The following is a 25,954-nucleotide window of genomic DNA, read 5'->3' on the forward strand; positions in this document are numbered from 1 at the left end:
ATCCCACCCCTCCAGGCGGTCACAAAGCACCGAGCCAATATCCCTGTGCCATGCGGCTGCTTCCCACTAGCTATCTACCTTACGTTTGTTAGTGTGTATATGTCCATGACTCTCTCTCGCCCTGTCACAGCTCACCCTTCCCCCTCCCCATATCCTCAAGTCCGTTCTCCAGTAGGTCTGCATCTTTATTTCTTTCACAGACTTTTTTTGAAGCTAGTTCATAATTGGATTTACCAGTGGATTTGGGGTCAAGATATCTTTAGGTAAATTCTTTCTCATACCTTTCATTAGTGACTAAGAGACACATTGAAGTACCTGTCATCCATGAATGATCAAAATGAATCCTACTCAAAATGATCAAAATGAGACAGGTGAATGTGACAGGATTAGACTTTAGCTCCAGATAGGGGCTTGGTTCTTGAGAATTTTTCTTTAGGATCCTCTTGTCTTAAGGAGGATTTTTTTCAAAAGGTGAGTAGATAGGAGATTTGAACATTGACCAAATTCTGACTGGGACATGTATTCAGCTTTCTTCTGCCTTACCTGACATTCATTCATTCGTTCATCTAAGAAATGGGAAATTTTATTCGAGCCAAATTTGTTTGAGGATTATAACCTAGGAAGAGCATCTCAGAAAGCTCTGAGAACTGTTCTCCCTAACTGACCTTTAAACAAGAATCAAATCAATTCATTGAATGCCTATTACTAAGAGTGTTGGGCTAAGCTCTGGGGCAAAACTTCTTAAACTTAAGTCTTCATAATTATAGCCTGAGAACCTATCAAAAGAGCAGATATCTAGGTTTTTGTGTCATAGGTTCTGAATGACGTCAGAGATGGCAGCGTTGGAATCTCAGTTTTTAACAAACATAATGTAATTCTGATGCACATAGTCCATGGACCCCCATCTTGAGAAACATTGTTCTAGGAGCTGTAGAGAAGCAACACATCCAGTTTCAGTAATGGCACACTAGCTAATTCAGATCAGCCTTCTTGCTGAACATAATTTATTAAGCATATTTTTTTAAGCATCAGAAAGCTAAGAAAATACTGATAAATTACTGGGGTGAGATCCAGAAGAGAATAGAAATTCAGAGGGATGAGGCTGCCTAATTTTAAACTTCTTTCCCTTAGGGTCATGAACTGATTTTGAAGAGACAATTGAGAGGGTGAGCTGTCTTTGTAACAATCTCATGGGACTAGGGGGACAAAAGTTGGATCAGGACCTGCCAAGGTGGAGATCTGGTAAAACGTTCCCCATCATACACACACACCCCTAGAAGTAAGGGTGAATTGGAAGTGGCTTGCTTACAGAATCTCAAATCTTGAATTAAGGCAAACATGGAAAAAGCAAATGAACATCCTCTCTAGAGGAAGACACATCAACCTGGGCATCAAATTATTTCTACAACTAATTTGTACACAATCAAAGATAACTAAGCCTTAATAGGAGACAGAAAACCATGAGCAAGAACCACTAGGAAAAATAAACAACAAAACAGACACAAAGGGATTACACTGGGTAAATCGAAATGAACATTGACTATGTGGAACAATTATTATAATGTCCTGTGGGGATAGATAGATGGATAGATATTTAAAATGCATGACAATAATACCATAAAGGTTTGGGAGGGGGTTAAGTGGAGGTAAATGTTCTAAATTTCTTACATTTAGAGGAGAGGAAAGATACCAATTAACATTAGATAAGTAAAGGTACATGCTGCAATTCTAGGATAACTACCAAAAGAATAGAAGAAGAGTACATGATTTCTAAACTAAAAGAGGTTTTTTGAAATGAATGATAAAAATGATTAATCCAAAAGAAGGCAAGGGAAAAATGAAAAAGGAACACAGAGCAGAAGGGAAAAAAGACGTATGTAATAAGACAGTAGGTTTAAACAAAAATAGTAATTACATTGAATATAAGTGAACTCAACTTTCTTTTTTTTTTTTTTACTTATATCTATTCATTTTCAGATTCCTTTCCCGTATCGGTTATTACAGAGTATTGAGTAGAGTTCCCTGTGCTATACAGCAGGTCCTTGTTGATTATGTATCTTATGTATAGTAATGTGTATATGTTAATCCCAACCCCCTAATTTATCCCTCCCCCCACCTTTCCCCCTTGTTAGTCATAAGTTTGTTTTCTAAGTTTGTGAGTCTGATTCTGTTTTGTAAATAAGTTCATTTGTATCACTTTTTTAGATTCCACATATAAGTGATATCATATGATATTTGTCTTTGTCTGATTTATTCAATTTTCCAGTGAAAAAACAAAGATCGTGAGATGGAAAACAAACAAACAAAACCCAACTATCTGTTGTTTAAAGAGATACATTTAAAACATAAGAGTAGGACTTCCCTGGTGGTCCAGTGGTTAAGAATCCGCCTTCCGATGCAGGGGATGCAGGTTCGATTCCTGGTTGGGGAACTAAGAGAGCCTCTAGTAGAGAGCCCACGTGCTGCAACTACTGAGCCTGCACGCTCTGGAGCCTGTGCACCACAAGGAAGAGCCCGCTATGCCGCAACGAAGATCCCGCGTGCTGCAACTAAGACCTGACACAGCCAAATCAATAGATAAATACATGAGAATTAAAAAAGATAGAAAGAAAAGAAATGACATTTACCCCACAATTGTTAACTAAAAGAAAGCTGATATAGCTATATTAATCTCTCTACATCCCATTTCAGGTATGATCATGGAGAATAATGGACAAAGACAAAGTCCAGGGAGGACCAGGTACAGAGCATTCCTCCCAGAGAGCAGATCCAAGTCCTGACACGAGAACTTCCTTCACTCTGGGGGAGGGAATCTGCACTTCTTGTCCAACATGGTTCATTTTTGCTATGCACCAGTGACTGCTAAGTGCTTTCCTTTCTTCTCTTTTCCAAATGGGAGTTTTCACTGTAGATATCCTGTTTCTGCTTCACATTACATACTGAAAGTTGAGTAGTGGTGGGGGAATAACGTTCTGTTATTATACAGATAGCTGGAGCTAGACTTGATGGAGAGGATTGCCCATTACCCAGAGATATTAGACTTTATTTTGTACTCAGTAAATGGATCGTACTGTGGATTATCTCCCGAGGGGAGGGATGAATGTAGTTTAGTCTTGGAAATAAGGGTGCGCATGGATATTTAGACAGCCAGGGGTTTAGAAATGTCACAGTTTGCTAATTGTTCCTGGTGTCCATTTTCCCTTTCTGCACTTCAGTAAAGGAGCCTCTCTGAGTGTGAGCTTACCACACAACTGCCCAGCAAGATGTTACACTTCCGATCTCCCTCAAAGGTAGGTGTGGTTGTGTGACCAAGTTTGGGCCAATGCAATATGAGCAGAAGCTATGTGTATTACCTCCATAAAGATGAAGCTGCTTGCCATGAATTTTTTTCCCCACCAATTGGGAAATGGCGATGATTGGAACAATCGTTTCAGTGCTAAGAGGGATGCTGAGAGTGGCAGAGCTGCCCACCAGCTTAGGTTCCTGTATGTCATGGAACAGAGCTGCCCTGCAGGCCCTGGACTGGTATATAAGAAAGAAACTCCTATCATATATAAGCTATTGCACTTTGGGGTTCCTTTGCTACAGCAACTTTGCCTGTACTCTAACTAATACAGAGATGTGTTATAGAGTAAGAAAGGTGAGTTGGAAAGGTAGGAGTGAGGAGGAAGCAATTGTTTTAAGCCTTAATAGCAAGCTCAGGGGCTTCCCTGGTGGCGCAGTAGTTGAGAGGCCGCCTGCCGATGCAGGGGACACGGGTTCGTGCCCCGGTCCGGGAAGATCCCACATGCCGCGGAGCGGCTGGGCCCGTGAGCCATGGCCGCTGAGCCTGCGCGTCCGGAGCCTGTGCTCCGCAACGGGAGAGGCCACAACGGTGAGAGGCCCGCTTACCACACACACACAAAAAAAAATTGGCAAGCTCAGGCGTCAGGATTGGAGGGGCTTGGAAAGGTCTCTCTCCCTGCAGAAAGACCAGGCAGATGATGGTGCTGCTGGTGGTGATGGGGAAGCTGAAGAAAGGGCTTCAGCTACCTCATGTGATGTTTATAATTCTGTATCTCCAGGTGTACCTTTCCCAAGAATTCCATGCCCATGCTTCCAAGGGCTGGCCAGAATTTCTCTCTGGAGGTCAAACAGCCTCCTCAAACTCAACATTTCAAGGCTAAGCCTTCTTCCCCAGAGAGCCTTTTCTTCCTCTTGTGTTTCCTATTCTAGTTAAGAACTGCACCTTTTGTGGGGGAGGAATAAAGTGGGAGATTGAGATTGACATATACACACTACTATATATAAAATAGATAACTAATAAGGACCTACTGTATAGCACAGGGAACTCTACTCAATACTCTGTAATGGCCTATATGGGAAAAGAATCTAAAAAAGAGTGGATATATGTATATGTGTAACAGATTCACTTTGCCATACACCTGAAACTAACACAACATTTTAAATCAACTGTACTCCAATAAAAATTTTTAAAAATACATCCTGTGATAAACCATAATGGAAAAGAATATGAAAAAGAATGTACATATATGTATAACTGAATCACTTTGCTGTACAGCAGAAATTAACACAAAATTGTAAATCAACTATACTTAAATCAAATAAATTTAAAAAAAAAGAACTGCACCTTTCAACATCACCCTTCACATGGTTGTCCTCACTAGAAACTAGGGTTACCCTTGATTCTTTCGTCACCACACCCAGTTTCTCATAAAGATCTGCTACTTCCTTCTTTGCATTCGTTCCTCTGTGCCAGTGCCTTGTTTCGGGTCTCCATGATCTCTTACCTCAAATGTTGCAGTATCCTTTCTAACTGACCGCTGTGATTTCAGTTTCTCCCACGCTTCACATTCCTCTCAGGGCTGTTTTCCAAAACATATACCTGGCCATGTCACTTCACCTAATGTTTATATACTTTCTTCCCATTTCTTATAAGGCAAGGAGCCCAGACTCAGTACAAATCTGGTCTCCTTTGGGCTTCCCTGGTGGCGCAGTGGTTGGGAGTCCGCCTGCCGATGCAGGGGACACGGGTTCGTGCCCCGGTCCGGGAAGATCCCACATGCCACGGAGCGGCTGGGCCCGTGAGCCATGGCCGCTGAGCCTGCGTGTCCGGAGCCTGTGCTCCGCAACGGGAGAGGCCGCAACGGGAGAGGCCACAACAGTGAGAGGCCCGCGTACCGCAAAACAAACAAACAAACAAAATCTGGTTTCCTTTGAACTCCTATCAAACCCCTCAGTGTGCTCTGTGCCCTGAGCACACTGGGCATTAGCAGTGTCCTCTCTGCCTGGAATGTCCTAGTCCTCTCTTCACAGACTCCTACTCAGCCTTTGAAGCCCAGCTTAAATATGACTTATTAGAAAATTTTCCCAGAATTCTCTAGCTTAGTTGCTTAGTTATTCCCACCTCAATATTTGATAAGTGAATGAACTAATTAAAGATAGAATACTAAGAACTAAATCCCAAAGAACACACCCAGCAAAAAGGCAGAAAATGTCAGAAGTATAGAATTTTACTAATTCTATACATATAGTAAAGGGAACTTATAGATTTTATTTTATTTTTTAAATTAATTTTTATTGTAGTATACTTGATTTACAATGTTGTGTTAGTTTCTGATGTACAGCAAAGTGAATCAGTTATACATATATCCACTCTTTTTTTAGATTCTTTTCCCATATGGGTCATTACATTGTATTGAGAAGAGTTCCCTGTGCTATACAGTAGGTTCTTATTAGTTATCTATTTTATATATAGTAGTGTATATATGTCAGTTCCAATCTCCCAATTCATCCCTCCACCCCTCCCCGCCCCCCGCTGAGAACTTATAGATTTTAAAGCTCATCTAAATGCGTTTATAGATGAGGTTCAGAGAAGTTAAATGACTTTCTCAGGATCAGATAGCAGAAGTGGGAGTAAGACGTGTGTTTTCTGGTTCAGTTTCTGGTGCTGTTTTCCTACATTTTGCCGTGAAAATCCTAGAGAATAATTTTAATAGAAGGGTTTGTCTGGAAGGTTAAGTTTAAAAGTTTCAGCCTGCAGATGTTTCGGCCTGAGGTTGTACTTCAAGTCATATATGGAATGATCAAAATATCACTGTAACCTTGTCACAGAGATGATTATCTAAGTTGTGAGTCACTTTCCAAGAGGAACAGGTAGAGATATTGGGTATGTACCAATGTGCACGTTGAAAGCCAGAGAGCATTCAGTCCAGGGGCTCTACATGTTTTTTTGATCCAGGGGCCCTTTCAATCTGCCTTCTCAGAATAATGTTTCTGAATGCATAAAACTTCATACATAGGAATACAAAGGAAGCCAACTACATTGAAAATGTGATTATCAAAGTATTAAATATTATAAATGTGTGATAGATGTACTTCTTCATTTAATCTATTAAATAACAAGATCTAGCAGCAGTCTAATAACTACCCATGATTTTGAAGTGGCAATGAGTGTAAATGATATTTCAAGGCATCTGAGACAACTGTCATGTGATAGGAAAATATTTGTGATTTCCATTGGTGACAAGTCACAGGTCCTTCTAACACAACTGTGCTTTGATACTTATATTCGCAGTTGAAGGAAACATTTAACTTTTGTTAGAGATCACTGAAAGTAAAGAGGAAATGTTTTTTTCTTTGAAGTGCACTGATCTACTAAACCCCAGGTTGAGAATGCCTAGGTTAATACACTCTCTTCATTTTAAAGGTGAGGAATCTTTTACGTGAAATATGTATGATGAGTTCAAATAAAATTAATTAAAAAAAAACATTGATGGAGTCTATGCAGTTGGCCTCTCTCTACTCAGCACATATCCCTCAGGGAGCTTGGGCTTTTAAAAGCAGACTTGGAAAAGGGAGGTTGCTTTTAAACCATCTCTGCCTTCTGCTGGGTGTTCCTGGGATCTTAGTTCCCTGATCAGGGCCCTCAGCAGTGAAAGCGCAGAGTCCTAACCACTGGACCGCCAGGGAATTCCCTAATTTGACTTTTAAAATAATAGGCATTCTGGAGTAAGGCTCTAAAATATTTTTAAACCTAATAATTAACTGAATATGGCAAAAATTTTACTGAATTCATGTCTCTACCATTGATTTATGGTGCCTCCTTTATCATGTATTAGATTATCAAATGTATTGTACTAGTATCTACTTTTTTTTTAATAAATGTATTTATTTTATTTTACTTATTTTTGACTGCGTTGGGTCTTCGTTGCTGAGCGCCGGCTTCCTCTAGTTGCGGTGAGCAGGGGCTACTCTTCGTTGCGGTGTGCGGGTTTCTCATTGCGGTGGCTTCTCTTGTTGCGGAGCACGGGCTTTAGGCGCACGGGCTTCAGTAGTTGTGGCTCGCGGGCTCTAGAGCGCAGGTTCAGTAATTGTGGCGCACGGGCTTAGTTGCTCCGTGGCATGTGGGATCTTCCCGGACCAGGGATCGAACCCGTGTCCCCTGCACTGGCAGGCGGATTCTTAACCACTGCGCCACCAGGGAAGCCCTCAATGACTTGTTTTTATAGCAAAAAACAGAAAAACAAAAAAACCCAGAAAATTCCAAGATAACATGTTGTTTTCAGTTATCATGTCTGTTTAGTCTCCTTTAATCTGGAAGATTTCGTGAGTCTTCTCTTTATTTCGTAACACTGACATTTTTAAAAGAGTGCAGGTCAGTTGTTTTGTAGATTGTCCCTCACTTGCAGTTTGTCTGCTGTTCCTCATGATTAGATTCAGATCATGCATTTGGGGCAAGAATCCCGCAGAAGTGATGCTGAGTTCTTCTCAGGGCATCCTACCAAGAGGCACTTCCTGTCAATTAGACCTGTTACTGAGAATGTTAATTTTGATTGTTGGGTTAAGCTAGCATCTGCCAGTAACTATAAAGTTACTGCTTTCCTCTTTGTAGTTAACAAATTTCTTCTGGAGAGATGCTTTGAGACTGTAACTATCCTGTTACTACTTCAGATTTCACCTACTGGTTTTAGCACACATTGATGATTCTTGTCTGAAGCGACTATTATTACGATAGTGGCCAGATGGTCATTTTTATATTGATATTTCCATCATTCCTTCTACATTTATTATTTGGCTTTCTACTGTAAGAAAAATCTTTCTCTTCTTATTTATTTACTTGTTTGTTCATTCAGTTAAGTGTGGACTCATGGATTCTTACTTTATTCAATAAATTATAACGCTTAATGTTATTATTTACTTTTATGCTCAAATTTTTCCGGAGTTAGCCAGAAGGAGTTCTTCAAGCTGGCTTCTGTGAACTTTTAACATGCCCCCATCATTTCTTGAGCTCTTCTTTATTTTTTAGCACAAGGTGATCTAGGTTCAGTTTGTATTTTCCTTGCTCCACTCATTTCTCCAAGGATCCCTGGTTCCTTTTAGTGGAGAATGTTATTTGGGAACTATCATCTGGGTCCTGGGTATGTTCATTGTTCCTGGGGTGTCATTACTTCTAGACCCTCTCAGCAGACAGAGCTGGGAAATAGATGTATATATGTAGTGAATACATATACATAGTCACACATATCTATATCCATTTCCATATCAAGCTATCTGTGTATCTATCTATGTACCTATCTATCTATCCATCTGACTGATACCTCTAGTTCCATTCCAACACAGCCGTGTTCAATCTACTCCTTCCTCTTTCCATAATTGTGACTACCTTCTCCAAAACAGGAAAACCTGGATCCCATTATACAGAACATATTTACTTATTGGCCTAATCCTAGAATGTGTAGAAAGTAGTTTCAGAATTGTGAACTTTTGCCTATCCAAAAAAAAGCTTTCTTACTAGAGAGTTCAATATTTGTTTAGAGTTCTCTTTCTCTTTAGCCTGAGGGCATGTGGTACAAATTTTATGTATCAAAGTTACTTGGATTAATACTCCCTCCCCAATGTTATGTTATTTATTTGAAAAAAGCTGTAGTTCATTTGTTTCTGTTTGTATTCAATTTTTTATATAAATTTATTTATTTATTTTTGGCTGCATTGGGTCTTCGTTGCTGCGTGCCGTCTTTCTCTAGTTGCAGCGAGCCAGGGCTACTCTTCGTTGCGGTGCGCAGGCTTCTCATTGCGGTGGCTTCTCTTGTTGCAGAGCATGGGCTCTAGGCATGCGGGCTTCAGTAGCTGTGGCTCATGGGCTTAGTTGCTCAGCGGCACGTGGGATCTTCCCGGACCAGGGCTTGAACCCGTATCCCCTGCATTGGCAGGCGGATTCTTAACCACTGTGCAACCAGGGAAGTCCCCTGTATTCAATTTTAAGGTCCCCTTCAATTGTTACTTTAAGCAACTAACTTCTAAGTAGTTTATCAGACAGCAACGGATAGCCCAGACACCATGGCATTATATCACAAGGCACATGATGTCAGTTTGTCCCATTAACAGTGATGAAAAGTTGTATCATTTGGTTAAAGTCTTGTCTACCAGATTGTTCCATTAATAAGTAATCTGTGGGGTGTCTCATCTTCTTTCTTTAGTAACTGTTGCTACATGGATTTAAGACCGCCGTAACAATAGCAGTCAAGGGACCCTACTTCAGAGTTACATTTTTCTCTGTGGAAATACCTGCCTTAATGCCATTGGAATACAGACAGAAGGTGAGCTCCAGTGACTGATTACCCAGCGAGTGGGCTCCACAGCTGGCATAAAAAGGTGGAAATCCAGCTGTGATGAAAACATTCAATTCTATTTGTAGTTCAACAGAGTCTGTGCTTAAAACAGAATGCTACAAACTGTGTGTAGGTTTGCCAACTGGTGATTCTGATCCCAAATTATGAGATTTGGAGAAAGAAAAAAAGCAAAGAGCAGTCTTTTTATTTTAAGCTTTTCACATGGAGTTAGGATCGAGTGTCTGCTGAGAAAGAAGTCTATTAAGGACACTGCTTCTCTCTTTGACAGCAATGCAATTGTTTCCTAGTTAGGGTGAACATCCCACTATATAAAACTAGTCAGGTCTATGTTGCCTTCTTGGTTCCATATTTCTTAATTTCTGCTATTAAATATACTATTTAATCATATTCAAGCAATTAAGTCATGGTCCTCTTATATTCCAAACTTACAGACGTTCATGGCTATATCCCTCATGCCTAGGTTAGCAAATAGGGCCTGATTGTGTACACACATGAATAGATGAATACATGAGGATTCCCATTCTTTCATTCATTCCTCACAGATTTATATCACACCCACTCTCCTGTTATGTGCCAGGAATTCTCCTAGGCATTGAGCCACTGAGGTTAATAAACCACAGCCCCTGCTTCAAGGGCTCACAGGCTAGATGGAAAGTGAGAAACATAAACAACGAATTATAAATCCTGGGGGGAGAGGCAGGCACTGATATAAATGTGCACTGGGTTTGTTGTTGTTGTATTTATAAGGCATTGTCAAATTATTCACAATTTAGGCACATCAGAATAGTATTCATAGGGAAGGACAAAAAAAGCACAGCATCTCAGTTAGCAGCCGAAAGAACCTAGCATAGTTATAGAAAAGACAGTTAGAGAACTGTACAGTCTCAGTGTCATCACCATCATCATCATTTTTTTTTTTTTTTTTGGTGGTACGCGGGCCTCTCACTGTTGTGGCCTCTCCTGCTGCGGAGCGCAGGCTCCGGACGCACAGGCTCAGCGGCCATGGCTCACGGGCCCAGCCGCTCCGCGGCATGTGGGATCTTCCCGGACCGGGGCACGAACCCGCGTCCCCTGCTTCGGCAGGCGGACTCTCAACCACTGCGCCACCAGGGAAGCCCCATCATCATTTTTTAAAAGTAGTACTTGAATTAGCTGACAAGTACCTAGGATTACCAGTGTTGCTAAACTGGGGTGAAAAAAGGCCTCCTGCAGTTAACCTGAGTTAAAATTATAAAATACTTTAATGAGATTTTTGTTAGTATAAACTGTAGTTTTAACAATGAAGACAATCAAAGAAAGAAAAATATTATTATTATTATTATTTTGGCCACACCACGTGGCATGTGAGATCTTAGTTCCCCACCAGGGATCCAACCGCACCCCCTGCAGTGGAAGTGCACAGTCTTAACCACTGGACCGCCAGGGAAGTCCAAGAAAAATATTTTTAAATCATGTATAATTCCACCCATAGGTAAGCATCTTTGTTTATATCCTTCCTATTTTTCTAGAACATATATACTTAAAAATATATGAAAATAGGACTGATCTATATTTTCTTTTGTGACCTACTTTTTTCTCATTTAACAATACTTTATGATTATCTTTCTACATCATCAAATATTCTCCTAGGATATCAAATTAAAGGGTAGCACTATATGGAAAGAGAGAATGTTGAAATAAAATTACTGACTAAGCTACAAAGCTAGGTACAGATGCAACCGTTAGTGTTATCATTTTTACCAGGCAATTCTACTGGACCAAAAATATATATAATTCATTCCCAACTTATCCATCTCTTCTGCAAGTTAACATTGTAAATATGTAACTTCATAGAGTCTGGACCCTAATCAATAGTAATTAATAAGTTAAAGTTACATTTCTCTAGAGCTACACTATCCAATACAGTAGCCACTAACCACACATGTCTACTGAGCACCTGACAGGCTAGTGTGATAGACTAAGGAACTGAAGTTTTAGTTTTTTTTAATTTTACTCAATTTTAATTTAAATGTAAAACTGAAGCAGTGTAAAATATTTTTCCATTAAATTCAACTTTATTGTTTCCGTAGGACTACATTTCACTTTAACTGTTGCATCTCATGGATATTGCTGTACTGTATTTCAAGAGTTGTCTCCAGTATTACACGTAAACTCATCTCTCTAGTAAGTGTCAGTGGGTTGAATCAATTCAAATTATTTTTTATATGCATTAACATAACACTGAAATGTGTTTATTTGAACATCTTATGCAATCAGCACCGTTTACAGTGATACCTTTGTCAATCATAATTGGTAACTAAATTGAAATACTTCTTATGCTTTAAATGATAATATAATTAAGCTATTTTTTTAATAAAAAAATAAGTATGGACTAATTTTTAAACTTAAAACAAAGGCATAGGGCTTCCCTGGTGGTGCAGTGGTTGAGAGTCCGCCTGCCTATGCAGGGGACATGGGTTCGTGCCCCGGTCTGGGAAGATCCCACATGCCGCGGAGTGGCTGGGCCCGTGAGCCATGGCCGCTGAGCCTGCGTGTCCGGATCCTGTGCTCTGCAACGGGAGAGGCCCGCGTACTGCTAAAAAAAACAAAAAAACAAAAAAAAACAAAGGCATACTACTGAGGCAGAATTGAGTGGAGATGTGGATATTAGCACTATATCAGAAGAGGCAAAAAAACAGATTGGAAGAAAGCATGTTGTAAATTTCATGTAATTTGAAAAATTTAAAAGCTGTTGTGTAAGAATTGTTTAAAGATAGTAAAGTGGATAATATTAAGGGACATTTTCAGTAAGTACAGAGTGAGTTTAATTAAAACAGTCCAAAAAAAGAAGTCAATATAATTAGTTGCCAGCATTCAAAATGAATGTCCAGTGAAAATTGCTTAAAAAAATGATAACAGCCTCTGAACTTGTAACTTTGGTCAGCTTTTTTTTTTTTTTTTTAATGTTGGCCATCTTTATAATGAGTTACATTCTTGCACATAATAGAAAACTGTTTTAGATGGTGATAGTAAAAGAAATTATTTCTGTTATGGAAATTCTGTTTTAAAAATGTAAAGGAGCAAGAGGGAGGAGATATGGGGATATATGTATATGTATAACTGATTCACTTTGTTATAAAGCAGAAACTAACACACCATTGTAAAGCAATTATACTCCAATAAAGATGTAAAAATAAATAAATAAATAAAAAATAAAAATGTAAAGGAAAGACTAAAAATGATATTTTAGAAAAAAAAAAGATCTTCAATTAAACTGCAAAATAATTGCCTGTAGATTACAAGACCTTTCTAACAGTAACCAAGATTAATTGATTCAAAAATTGGAAAAATTGCAAGTACTTTTCTTTAGTTTTAGATGATTCATGTGATACAAGACACTGTCTAATTAATACTTTTGGTATGTTTTGTCTCAAAGTACTGCCCTATTTTCAAAAAAAAAAGGAAAAGCCAATTCATAGCCTAAAAAACTATGGCATAGATAGTTTTGAATCTTTTATATCTATCAAAGAAGAAATTCAGTTAGATATGAAAAAAATATATCATAACGGATGGTGCTCCAGCTGTTAGGTCAAAATTCTGGATCTGTTGGAATTTTAAAAACAAGAGACTGATGTTTTTCTGGTGACTTCATATCACTGTATGATACACACTGAAAATATTTGTGCCCAGTTCTCTGAAACAGACTCTATGAAAAGCGTCATGGATACAGTTGTTAAAACTGTTCAGCATATACATGCAAATGCTATGACTCATCACCAGTTTATGGAAATGTTGAAAGAAGTAGAAAATAAATTTAATGATCTTGTATTCATTGCCAATGCTCCTTGGTTGAGCCACAAAGAGTTTTACTGTGCTGTTAACTCCAAATCAAGATTTTCTTGAAACAAAAGTAATGCTTGGGCTTCCCTGGTGGCGCAGTGGTTGAGAGTCTGCCTGCCGATGCAGGGGACACTGGTTCGTGCCCCGGTCCGGGAAGATCCCACATGCCGCGGAGCGGCTGGGCCCGTGAGCCATGGCCGTTGGGCCTACGTGTCCAGAGCCTGTGTTCCGCAACGGGAGAGGCCACAACAGTGAGAGTCCTGCGTATTGCAAAAAAAAAACCCCAAAACAAAACAAAACAAAAAAGTAATGCTTGCCAAATATTCACTAATTAAAAAAAAAAAGTCAATGTGTCTTACATGTTTTCTCACGGATTTCACACTACATATGAACAAGATAAATTTGAAAGTCCAAGAAGAAGCTTGTGATTTAGCTAGACAGGTCTAAGAATTTATGTTAAAGTTGAAATTTTTCAATGATTCAAAGCAATAATAGTAATTTTATACATTTTTCTATCATGAATCAATGTGTAGAAGATTTTAATTTTAATAGTATTATGTAAATTGACTGTAAATACTGGAAGAAAAATTTGAAGAATGCCTCATTTACATTTTGAAGTACATTTCTACATTGAGAAGTAGAATTGCTTCTCAAATCACACACTACCCCTGTGGATTTAACGTCAAGAATACTAAGTTGACACAAATAAGTGCATTTGCTTAACTTGGACAGATGTGGTTTTGAAATTGACATGCTTTAACTTTAAGGTCAAATCAATTCTTCGAAAAAAATAAACTAGTTTTATCAGTGTGGATGCAAATATTAAAGGAAAATGATTTTTGTTACTCTTTTTTCTCATATGTTGAAAGGATAATATTTTAGATATACTGAGTAAAATAATATGCATTATTAACATCAATTTCTCTAGTTTCTTTTTAACTTCTTTTTTTAATATGGCTACTAGAAAATTTAAAACTGCATATGTGGCTCCGTTGGACAACACTGCTTTGCATCAGGTAACATAGTCGTACTTATTTGACATCCTCCAGTACAACACTGAAAGAGTACAGAATAGTCTTTTTATTATTTGATAAGTAATCTTATTCCCAAATTTTGGATAATTTTTCTTAATATTATTGGCTCATGAAAGACCATGATATGTCTGAGACTTGTAGTAACTCAGCAGGTTTTGAGCCTGTGTCTTTGGAAGAATAATAGCAGTTGAGTCAGAAAAGGAAGTCTAAGGCCAAGCTATGAGAAATCTTTAAGCATTTGATCTTTATTCTGCCGGCAATTGACAGCCATTGAAGAATTTTATAAAGGGTTTTTTTTTCATCATTAGATTCGTATTCTGGAAAGGTAACTATTGAAGCCTGTGGGACATGAATCGCAGGAAGCCAGTTATTAGTATACAGAATAGAAAGAATAAAGACCCAAGTTTAGGTAATTGGAAATAAGGGGTGGGGGAAATGATGAGATGGATTTAAGAAAGATTTGGAGATTGGTGGAGTGTGGGAAGTGAAGGTAAAGAGTAAAGGATGAGTCCAGAGTTTTTGATGTGGTCAGCTCAGTGAACAGCGATGCTACAGACTATCACTATGTACTAACATGTAAATATCTCAAGATTGAGATTACTTGAGAAAGATCAAGCTGGGGAGGAAGGTCAAGTGTTCAGTTTGGTCATTTGACTTTGACTCTCTAGGGGGTGAACATAACCAATAGACAGGTCCAAAGCTCAGGGGAAAAGGTGGGAGCTAGGAGTGGAGATTTAGGAATCTTCTGCATATAGGTGGCTAGAATTGTGGGAGTAGAGAAGATCACCTGGATGAAGAAATTCTCTACCTTGGCTGCACCTTATGATCACTTGGAGGGATTGAAAAACCCCAATGCCCAGGCCATCCTACCAACAAATCAAATCAGGGGTGGGACCCAGGCATGATGTTTTTTTAAATTAACCAGGTGATTCTGTTCCCAGTGAAAGGTTGTTGTCTCATCACAGAAAGAATTCAGAAACAAGACAGGGAGGTCAGTAAAATAAGTAAAGTGAGGATTCACTTAAGTGATTGTATGCTCTGGAGATGAGAGCGGGCAGTTTCAGGTGAATAAGCTGCCTTGAGTTTCTTTGGCAAGCTGGTTATGTGGGGTGTACAAATGAAGGGGCAGAATATTCATTGGGGAGGGAGGGGTTGGAAGTTGTATTCTCTGATTTTCACCCCACCACCACCTTCCCGAGGGGAGGAGGGATTTTGTCCTTATTTAGCTTTTTTTTTTTTTTTAAACGAGAGGTTAATAGGGTGTTTTATTTCTGTGTTTCAATTTTTTTTAAACATCTTTATTAGGGTATAATTGCTTTACAATGGTGTGTTAGTTTCTGCTTTATAACAAAGTGAATCAGTTATACATATACATATGTTACCATATCTCTTCCCTCTTGCATCTCCCTCCCTCCCACCCTCCCTGTCCCACCCCTCCAGGCGGTCACAAAGCACCGAAGCCGATATCCCTATCGGCTCGGTGCTTATTGAGCTTTGATCGGAAGTGTCATGGCTTCGGTGCATGATGGGTACTTATCTGCAAGGCTAATTTTTTTTGTGTGTGTGTGGTACGCGGGCCTCTCACTGCTGTGGCCTCTCCCGTTGCGGAGCACAGGCTCCGGATGCGCAGGCTCACTGGCCATGGCTCACGGGCCCAGCCACTCCGTGGCATGTGGGATCCTCCCGGACCGGGGCTCGAACCCGTGCTCCCTGTATCGGCAGGCGGACTCCCAACCGCTGCGCCACCAGGGAAGCCCTGCAAGGCTAATTTTATTGTAATGAGAGCATAATGAGCAAAAGGTTACATCCAGATACTGGAGGTTCCTGCCTTTTCCCATCTTTCTTTCTCTGCTTTCAGAACAATTATCACCCCAAAATGTGTGGTTTCCTGTCAGTCTGGAGGTCCTGCTTTTCTTTGTCTGTCCATGGGCCACCCGCTATTTACAAGATGCGTGGTTTCCTGCCATCTGGCCATGCCCCCCTTTTTCTGCTCATATCTAGCTACCTGCCTGCTGTAACAATTCTAATATGCAGCCAGGCTTGAGAACCACTGGTACAGGGTAAGAAAAAAAGACATGCCAATGATAGAATCCTGCAGAAACTCAACATTTAGAGAGACAACAGAGAGCAGGGCAAAGAAGCAGTGGGAACCCAGATAGTGATGTCATGGAAGCCACGGGAAAAGGAGGTTTCAACAATATGAAATAAGTTCAAAGAATAAAAGAACGGAGAAAAGGTGAAAAAAGATTGCCAAGGGCTTCCCTGGTGGTGCAGTGGTTGAGAGTCCGCCTGCCAAAGCAGGGGACGCGGGTTCGTGCCCCGGTCCGGGAAGATCCCACATGCTGTGGAGCGGCTCAGCCCGTGAGCCATGGCCGCTGAGCCTGTGCGTCGGAAGCCTGAGCGTCCGGAGCCTGTGCTCCGCAGCGGGAGAGGAGGCCCGCGTACCGCAAAAAAAAAAAAAAAAAAAAAAAAAAAGCCAAATAAGGTGAAAGCCCAATCATGTTGGGGGAAACACACACACACATACACACATGTGTGTGTGTACACGCACATACATACACACGTGTGTGTGTGTACATGTACATACCAGTCAGCACCAACATGAGGTTTTTCCCATTATCCTGAACAAGTGGGAAGGACCAGAAGAGGCAAAAGGCTGGATTGATCCAGGGTTGGGAGTTTGCAGGGACAAAGGACAGGGGCTTGAGAGGTTGAGGATGCGATGATTAACCATGGGGAGAGAATGGAAACAAGGTGAGGGATAATGTGAAGGGAGATAAGGTGGTTTGGGACTGAAGGTCTTGATATGATCAAGGAACGGGCACAGCATACATATTCTGAGTGGCCTATGGCCTTTACATGAAACTGCTTCCTCCTCCCGCTCTGCCCCAAGTATCCAGAAGTACTGGAGTTGAGGAGATTAAGGAACTGAGACAGGGCCTTGGCTGAATCTTCCACAGAGAAGCAGAAACTCCACCCAGAATGAGGCAGGCATTGAATTGAGGTCACACAGGTGTCAAAGTTGTCAGTGGGGCTTCCCTGGTGGCACAGTGGTTAAGAATCCACCTGCCAATGCAGGGGACACGGGTTCGAGCCCTGGTCCGGGAAGATCCCACATGCCACGGAGCAACTAAGCCCGTGACACAAGTACTGAGCCTGCGCTCTAGAGCCCGTGCTGCGCAACAAGAGAAGCCACTGCAGTGAGAAGCCTGCGCACCGCAACGAAGAGTAGCCCCCACTTGACGCAACTAAAGAAAGCCCGCGTGCAGCAACAGAGCCCCAACGCAGCCATAAATAAATAAGTAAATTTGTTTAAAAAAAAAAGTTGTCAGTGAAAGTGAGCTGAGACCTGGAGGCCTGGTAGAGAGTGACTGGGCTGGATGAGGCATGTACCTCCTGGGGTTATTTTATTAACTCTGTGAACAATGGGCTGAAAGTATCAAAAAGGCCACCTTCCTGTTTTCTTCAACCCTGCACTTTAAAAGGCAGACCGTTTGTTTCCCTTAAGGCAAGCTTGCCTGTTATTGAGAGCTTTAAACATGTCTTAGATGGTGCTGTGTCATATATAATTCAGGAGCATTGTTTTTTCTTTTTTTCCTTATATTCTTACATTTTCTATACATTCACTGTTTTCGATAACTTTTCATTTTGATATAATTTTAAATGCATGCACAGAAAAGCTGCAAAAAGAGTACAAGGAATTCTTTTATACTCTTGATCCAGATACAACTAGTGTTGATATTTTGCTCCGTTTATTTATCAGTCTCTCTCTCTTTCTGTTTACATGCATTTTTTTTCCCCCAAACCACTAGTTAGTTGGAGATGTTATAGTCCTTTACCCAAAATGCTTCAGGCTGTAATTCCTAAGAACAAGGACATTATCTTATGCAACCCCAGTACACTGATCAAAGTCAGGAAATTTAACATTGTGATAAAGCTATTGTTCAATCCACAGTCCTTGTTCTACTTTTGTCAATTGTCCCAGTAATGTCTCCTATGGCTATTTTTCTTTCCTGGTCTAGGATCCAGTCCAGACTCACAAATTGTGATTTAGTTGTCTTGTCTTCTTAGTTTCTTTTCATGTGGAACTGTTCCTCAACTTTACTTTGTATTTCTTGATCTTGACATTTTTTGAAGAATATAGGTCATTCATCTTGTGGAAGGTCCTTTAGTTTGAGTTTATCTGATGTTTCTTCATGATTAGATTCAGGTTGTGCATTTTTGGCAAAAAGACCACAGAAGGGATGTTTGTTCCTTCTCAGTACATCCCAGCAGGAGGCACATGATGTCAGTTTGGCCCAATTGGAGATCTTACCATTGCTTTATAACAGCAATAGAACGTTCTTTGAGCTTTATTTTTCCCATTTGGCAGGCATCTTGCATTGCAGTATAACTTTCTTTTTTGCACAGCCATGATAATGTGAAGTTTCTAAATTAGTTTTGATTACTTGCAAATAACCAAAGTACAATAACCTGGTGTTTTTTAAGGAAGCAAGTTAAAAATAATATCCATTTTTTTTCTGGCCATGTCTCGCGGCTTGTGGGATTTTTATAATTCCTAGACCAGGGTTTGGCAGTGAGAGTGCAGAGTCCTAACCACTGGACCACCGTGGAATTCCCTATCCATTCATTTTTACTTATGGAGTTTTAACGTCAACAGGTATACTTAGATTTTTTTTTAATTAATTAATTTATTAATTTATTTATTTATGGCTGTGTTGGGTCTTCGTTGCTGTGCGCAGGCCTTCTCTAGTTGTGGCGAGCAGGGGCTACTCTTCGTTGCGGTGCGTGGGCTTCTCATTGTGGTGGCTTCTCTTGTTGCGGAGCACAGGCTCTAGGCGCACAGGCTTCAGTAGTTGTGGCTCGTGGGCTCTAGAGCGCAGACTCAGTAGTTGTGGCTCGCAGGCTTAGTTGCTCCGCAGCATGTGGGATCTTCCCGGACCAGGGCTCGAACCTGTGTCCCCTGCATTGGTAGGCAGATTCTTAACCACTGCACCACCAGGCAAGTCTCAGTATACTTAGGTTAAAGCAAAATGTACTTAGACTTGGCAGGCATGGGCAGGGGTGGGGGCGGGGGCAAAAAAATGTACTATTTCAGACAAAAATGAGAAAACTATGTACTTGTAAATAAGAATGAACCTATTTTTAAAATATTAATATTAAAGTATACTGAAAGTGCAAGACCTTTATGATTAACATGGCGCCATGCCAGGCAATATACTCTAAAACCAGAAGAAGTGGAGAGAAGTGAATTATTTTTGCAGAGTGGATCTTAACAGTAACTGCTGCATAATGATTTTAGGCAGGTTCTCAGAGCCCGACAGAGGGGAGTCATGGGACTGGTTGAAAGAAGAAGCTGAAAACTGAGCCAAAGAAGATTTTAAAATAAGAGCTGTGTCAACATGCATACAATCACTTGCTTTGAAGAAGCTGCAGTAGGATCCAGGAACAGGAAAAAAGAATATTTACTGTTTTGCCTTTGCACGCCAAAATGTAATCTCTTCTTTTCTTCTACCCTTCCCTTAAAGCAACAACTGTCTGCATATAGAATGAGTGTGTTTTAAATGAACCATTCAGTGCTCTTTTCTGCTCTCATTTCCAGTACTGAGTGACAACATGATAGACTAGAAGTCTCCTGACTTTGGAGTCAGACTGACGCCCGCAATTGGCCTCAGTGTCTATGTCTTTATACAAGGAATGAACCTTGCTGGATTGGGAGGATTAGAAATGACATATGTAAAGAACTCACTGTACTTTACAAATACTGTGGCCCATAGTGGACATTCAATAATGGAAGCTGCACATAAGGACGATGTAGTTTAAAGAAAAGAGCCCTGGCCTGGGAACTGGGGTACCAGGGTTCCGTTACCCAAACACTGGGTTCATCTCTTGGTGGGTGTCAAGTCAAAAGACACAACCAAGCCAAAGATCTATTAGGGGAACCACTGACTGAAGCCACCCGCCCTAGCCAGGCCCGATAGTAACCACTTGCATGAGTTCTCTTACAACAAGATGTCCTGGTAAGGAATGTGGAACTGACAAGCTATCAGCAACCGGGATAATTTGGGAAAGGTCAAAAGGAGAGAGGAGAAACCAGTCCATATGTCCTACCAACCTCCCAGAATCCTTCTCGCTGGAATCCATCTTGGCTGAGTGATGCACACGCCACCAGGAAGGACCCTGAGTCAGAATGATTGGCCAGAGACAACCAGGAAACTAACGCCATTACCATAAAACCGGAGACTGCGAGCCACGAAGCAGAGCAGTTCTCCTGGGTTCCCTTACCCTGTTGCTCTCTGCCCCGGCGCCCCTTCCCAATAAAGTCTCTTGCTTTGTCAGCACGTGTGTCTCCTTGGACAGTTCATTACCAAGTGTTAGACAAGAGCCCACTCTCGGGCCCTGGAAGGGGTCCTCCTTCCTGCAACAAATGGTGACTCTGGTGGGCCTCTTCTTCGCTACGACTGACATCCTGGCCACTCGGGGTACTCAGGGACCAGCTCGCCTGCCGACAGACCAGACCCAGAGGCCGCAACTGGGACCCTTTTGTCCCACATGTCCTTCTGACACACATGACTGGCCAGAGTGCCCTGACCAGGTAAGGAACAAGAGACTTTATTGATCTCTTTCCCCTTCCCTCTTCCCTTCCTCTTTTCAACCCCTCCTATCCTACCCTTTTTTCTTCTATCCTGGTCGTGGACGCAGGAGTCTAGTTGAAGGGCCTCAGCCTAATCTGAGGGTCAGAGCCTGATCACCTCCAGTGGGCAGATAACTCAAATTCTGGTCTGGTATGTGGTATGTGGTATCTGGTTTCTGGTTTCTGGTAGGGCCAAGTTCCCATCCTCCCTTCCTGGAAGCCCAGGGAAAAGTCCCGTAACACCTGGGCATCTGCAGGTGGCAGGAGATATCTGTAAGGCCATCCCTTTTATCCCCCTCCTTCCCCTCTTCTTTCAACCTCTTTTCCTCCCTTTGAAATCTCTGAAGACCCAAGATATTTCCGTTTACTCTGTCAGTACTCAGATCTGAAGCTCTGTGTCTGCAGGAAGTTTTCTGAGAGACTGCAACCTTGTATTTAAGGGAGTGACTGACTAGGATGGCCGAGCCTGTGTGTGTTTTATGCTTTGTGTTCTGTGTTGTGATTTGTGATGGCCATTCTGCCTTGTGAAATGAGAAATTCTAGTTTTGTTCCACTGTGAAGCCCTCTTGGGCAAATTCTGTCTGACTGGAAAGATTTTAGCTATGAACCTATAACTAAGAAAAAGATATTTTACTACAACATTGTGTGGCCACCATATTATTTAGACTCCAGAGAAAGTTGGTCTAGGTAAAACTCTTGAAAATTCCAAAACTGGTTCTTTTTGCATATACAGTTAGTAAAAGCAAGCTTGATAAAACGTCTTTTCAGAATTCTGACCCTGAGGGAACAAGTCCTACTAGGAGAACTTGACTTTCTCTCCCTGTGCCTTGAGACCAGTGCTCTCAGGATCACTTATCTTATCTAGACCATCTCTAATTCCTGAGACTGAGGGGGAAAAAAAGGTAAGAAGACTTTTAAATTTTACCTATTCCAACTGTTATTTATAAGCTAGTGAGTTTTATATTGTAATACCTGATTCATGACTAAGCTTAGAAACGAGGCTATGAGACCTCTGGTTGTATCTGTCTATATGTTTATGTGTGCATTATCTTTGTTTTTACCTTTGGATGGTATTAACAAAATTAATTTGTAAGTGGGCTCTACTTAATTGGATTAAAGGAAATTAAGCGCTTATATAAATTCTCAAAAACACACAGAAGGTAACTGGCCAGAATTAATTTTAGGTTCACGTGAACTGGGAAATATTCAGTATTAAATTAATACCTGGTATTAATGTTTAAGTTTGTTGATCTAATTAATATAGACATGTCTTTAGAGTCATCAACATCAAATATAATACCTTTATTGTACTTGGGTTTAATAGAAGTCAAATAAGGCCTTATTATGTCTGTTGCAAATTTTTCAGCAAGAAAAATAACTTCGTATGATGAAATTTTTATAAGTGTATTAAATGCAAGTGAGATAAGAGCTTTTGGATGAACTTTTTAGGAATAATTATGTTTTAGAAATGTCTACTTGAGGATGATCTCTCCAGATATTTGGTAATGTGAAATTTTATAGTTGTGTTAAGTTAAATGATGGAAGTTTGTTGAATAGCTGGGTCATTCCCAAATAAAATAAGATGCTGAGACATCAGTTACTAAACAGAGAAACTAAAGATATTTAGGACTATTAATGAATAGGTTTAGTGCCACCCTGAGATGTTCTCTATTTGAAAGCAAATGTGGTACTTCCATGGTGGCACAGTGGTTAAGAATCTGCCTGCCAGTGCAGGGGACACAGGTTCAATCCCTGGTCCAGGAAGATCCTACATGCCACAGAGCAACTGAGCCTGTGTGCCACAACTACTGAGCCTGCACTCTAGAGCCCATGAGCCACAACTACTGAGGCCTGTGTGCCTAGAGCCCATGCTCTGCAACAAGAGAAGCCACTGCAATGAGACACCCATGAACTGCAGTGAAGAGTAGCCCCCGCTTGCTGCAACTAAAGAAAGCCTGCACACAGCAATGAAGACCCAACACAGCCAAAAATAAATAAATAAATAAATAAATAAATTAAATTAAATAAAACTCCCTCTGCTTAAAAAAAAAAAAAAAGAAGGTATGAGGAATAGAATTGCATTTTATTAGGGAAAAGAAAGTAAGTCTGACTGAGAGCTGGTTGTTTCTGGATAGAAGAAAAAGTGATGGATACAGAAAGTGATGGAAGATTTGTGGGGAGTGGACCCTGAAGAAAGAGTTTTGTGCATGGTCAGGACTGGCTAAGTTTAGAATAAATTTAATTGATTAAATGAATTTTAAAAGTAAGCTGGTACAAAACTTGAATTTGGCTTTTCTGTCTGTTAAGAGAACAAGTTTTCTTAAAATGTTGAACTGCCTTTGATAACAGATTTTAAGTTTCTTTACCTTTTAAGCGATATGTTCTGTATTTGCCTTTGAAATCTTTTGTTACTTTGGCTAAGTGAATAACTATTGTTTCACAGTGAGCTGTGATCCTATCTGACTGAGTGTTCTAACGCTTTTGATATTTTTCTGACAAACTTTCCAAATATCAAATTTTAATTACAGTTCTTTTGACCTCCAGCTAAGTTCGAGATGCTTTAGAAGACCCATGAAGCATCTCACAGAGAAATATTTCATCAGTATGTTAAATTACAATACATGGAGAGCATTATTACATGAGTGATAAACTTTTTAAAAAATATACTGTATGGAACGGGAAGTGGAGTCCATCTGCGATGACCTCTAACTTTAAGAAGGCAAACATGGCATCAACTGCTCAGTGAAAAAGGATGAGTCCTAAACCGGAGCTTACTGAAGAGCAGAAACAGGAAATTCGAGAAGCTTTTGATCTCTTTGATGCTGACGGAACTGGGACAACTGATGTTAAGGAACTTAAGGTGGCAGTGAGGGCACTGGGCTTTGAACCCAAGAAAGAAGAGATAAGAAAATGATAAGCAAAGTTGATAAGGAAGGGACAGGAAAAATGAACTGTAGCTACTTTTTTATGGTGATGAGTCAGGAAATGTCTGAGAAAGATACCAAAGAAGAAATCCTGAAAGCTTTGAAGCTCTTCAATGATGATGAAACTGGGAAGATATCGTTCAAAAATCTAAAATGTGTGGCCAAGGAGTTGGGTGAAAACCTCACCGATGAGGAGGGGCAGGAAATGATTGATGAATAGAAATGGAGATAGAAATGGAGATTGAGAAGTCAATGAGCAAGAGTTCCTGTGTATCATGAAGAAGACCAGCCTTTATTAAGATCAGTGTCATCTTTTTTTTTAAATTAATTAATTTTTATTTTTGGTTGTGTTGGGTCTTCGTTGCTGCGCGCAGGCTTTCTCTAGTTGTGGTGAGCAGGGGCTACTATTTGTTGCGGCTTCTCAATGTTGTGGCTTCTCTTGTTGCAGATCATGGGCTCTAGGTGTGCAGGCTTCAGTAGTTGTGGCACATGGGCTCAGTAGTTGTGGCTCGCGGGCTCTAGAGCTCAGGCTCAGTAGTTGTGGCGCACGGGCTTAGTTGCTCCGCGGCACGCGGGATCCTCCCGGACTGGGGCACGAACCCGTGTCCCCTGCATCGGCAGGCGGACCCTCAACCACTGCGCCACCAGGGAAGCCCGAAATTGAGGTTCTTTGTAAGGTGACCTGCTGAGTGCTTTAATTCCCCAGGGCAGAACGAGAGCACATTAGAGTGGAGAAAAGGGTCTTCAAGCTTTTGCCCACCTGCTGCTCTGCCTTGTATCGCTTTGTCCCGCATTCCCACATTTATGCTACGGCAGAACAACTTCTTCACAAGCACATGTTGTACCTGTGTCACCACAAGCAGGGGGCATCTCTTCAATGGTTCCAATGTTAATTGGCGCCTGAGTGCAGCTTTCTCTTTTATAAAACCCAGTGAACTCTCTTACTTGCATTTGGATGTGTGTGTGTGTGCTATTGTTTTGTCTTCAAATAAAGCCTTTCTTATTTTGAAAAAAATATATATATATACTGTATGGATGTTGTTATTCTAGAAATTACATGGAATTCCTAAAAATCTAGTATGTCCTGGTAAAATGTTGCCAGTCATAATTCTAGTTATTTTAAAATGTTGCATGTCACAGCAGTAAGTTTCCTTTGTCAGTTACGTTGTGATCAGATGTTTAACTGTGACTTTTTAAGTCTTTCTGTCATTTATAGACAGTTGTTGTACTCTGATAAATCTCCAATTATCCTGGGGATCTGGGTAAGAAATTAAAGAATCTTAAGGAAACCTGATGCTTCATCAAAAGTTTAACAAGCGGATTAGTTACTGAATGGGCTGGTGAATATACTTGTAATGTTTATGTTTCTATCTGAAACATTACAAGCTGTTAATTTGTGTTTTCCAGATACAAAGAAACCCTTCCCCTCAAACTAATTATGACTTACAGCAATTTGGTAAATTACACCTTTGTAAGCAGAATTGAAACATTTCTCTTTTCTCTCTACCTGACCCCTCCAGAGATTGGAAACTCTTGGGCTCCCAGCAGCTTTATCAGATAAATTAGAAAGGCCACCTCCTAATAGGTGCAGGACTCTGAAGGTATTTTTGTGGACCTTAAAAAGGGAGGAATTCACCTAAATCTGAGGCAGAATCTGTGACAAGCCCTTGGCTTTGCTTTCCTGGTCCGGGGAAGCCTTTTATCAATTAATCAGACTTAATTTGCAGACAAATTAATCTTGCTTTGACTATATTGGTAAAAATGAGGGTAACTTTAGACAGAAAGTGATGCTTCAATGGACATCAAAATCTAATTCTGTTTATTGAGGTCTATATTCACTAAGACTCACTTCTTAGATAGTTTTTGCTGTTATGTTATATTGTTGTAAAGTTTTAATTGAATTATTAAAAG

The 25,954-nt window shown here is 40.5% G+C and overlaps 1 protein-coding gene and 1 pseudogene across 1 annotated transcript in view; both read left to right on the forward strand.

Annotated features, from left to right (window-relative positions):
- MBTPS2 (membrane bound transcription factor peptidase, site 2) overlaps window positions 1–1,163 on the forward strand; it is a 65,448-nt gene extending 64,285 nt beyond the window's left edge. The window contains exon 14 of the mRNA XM_029240301.1: window positions 1,132–1,163. The gene's annotated coding sequence lies outside the window, so the exon portion shown is untranslated. The remainder of the gene's footprint in view (window positions 1–1,131) is intronic.
- A 2,067-nt stretch (window positions 1,164–3,230) lies between these two features.
- On the forward strand, window positions 3,231–24,485 carry LOC114905952 (annotated as a pseudogene).
- Window positions 24,486–25,954: the final 1,469 nt, after the last annotated feature.

The sequence above is a fragment of the Monodon monoceros genome, unplaced genomic scaffold, assembly GCF_005190385.1.
Source record: "Monodon monoceros isolate NGI ecotype Baffin Bay Population unplaced genomic scaffold, NGI_Narwhal_1 Super_Scaffold_22, whole genome shotgun sequence".
NCBI lineage: Eukaryota > Metazoa > Chordata > Mammalia > Artiodactyla > Monodontidae > Monodon > Monodon monoceros.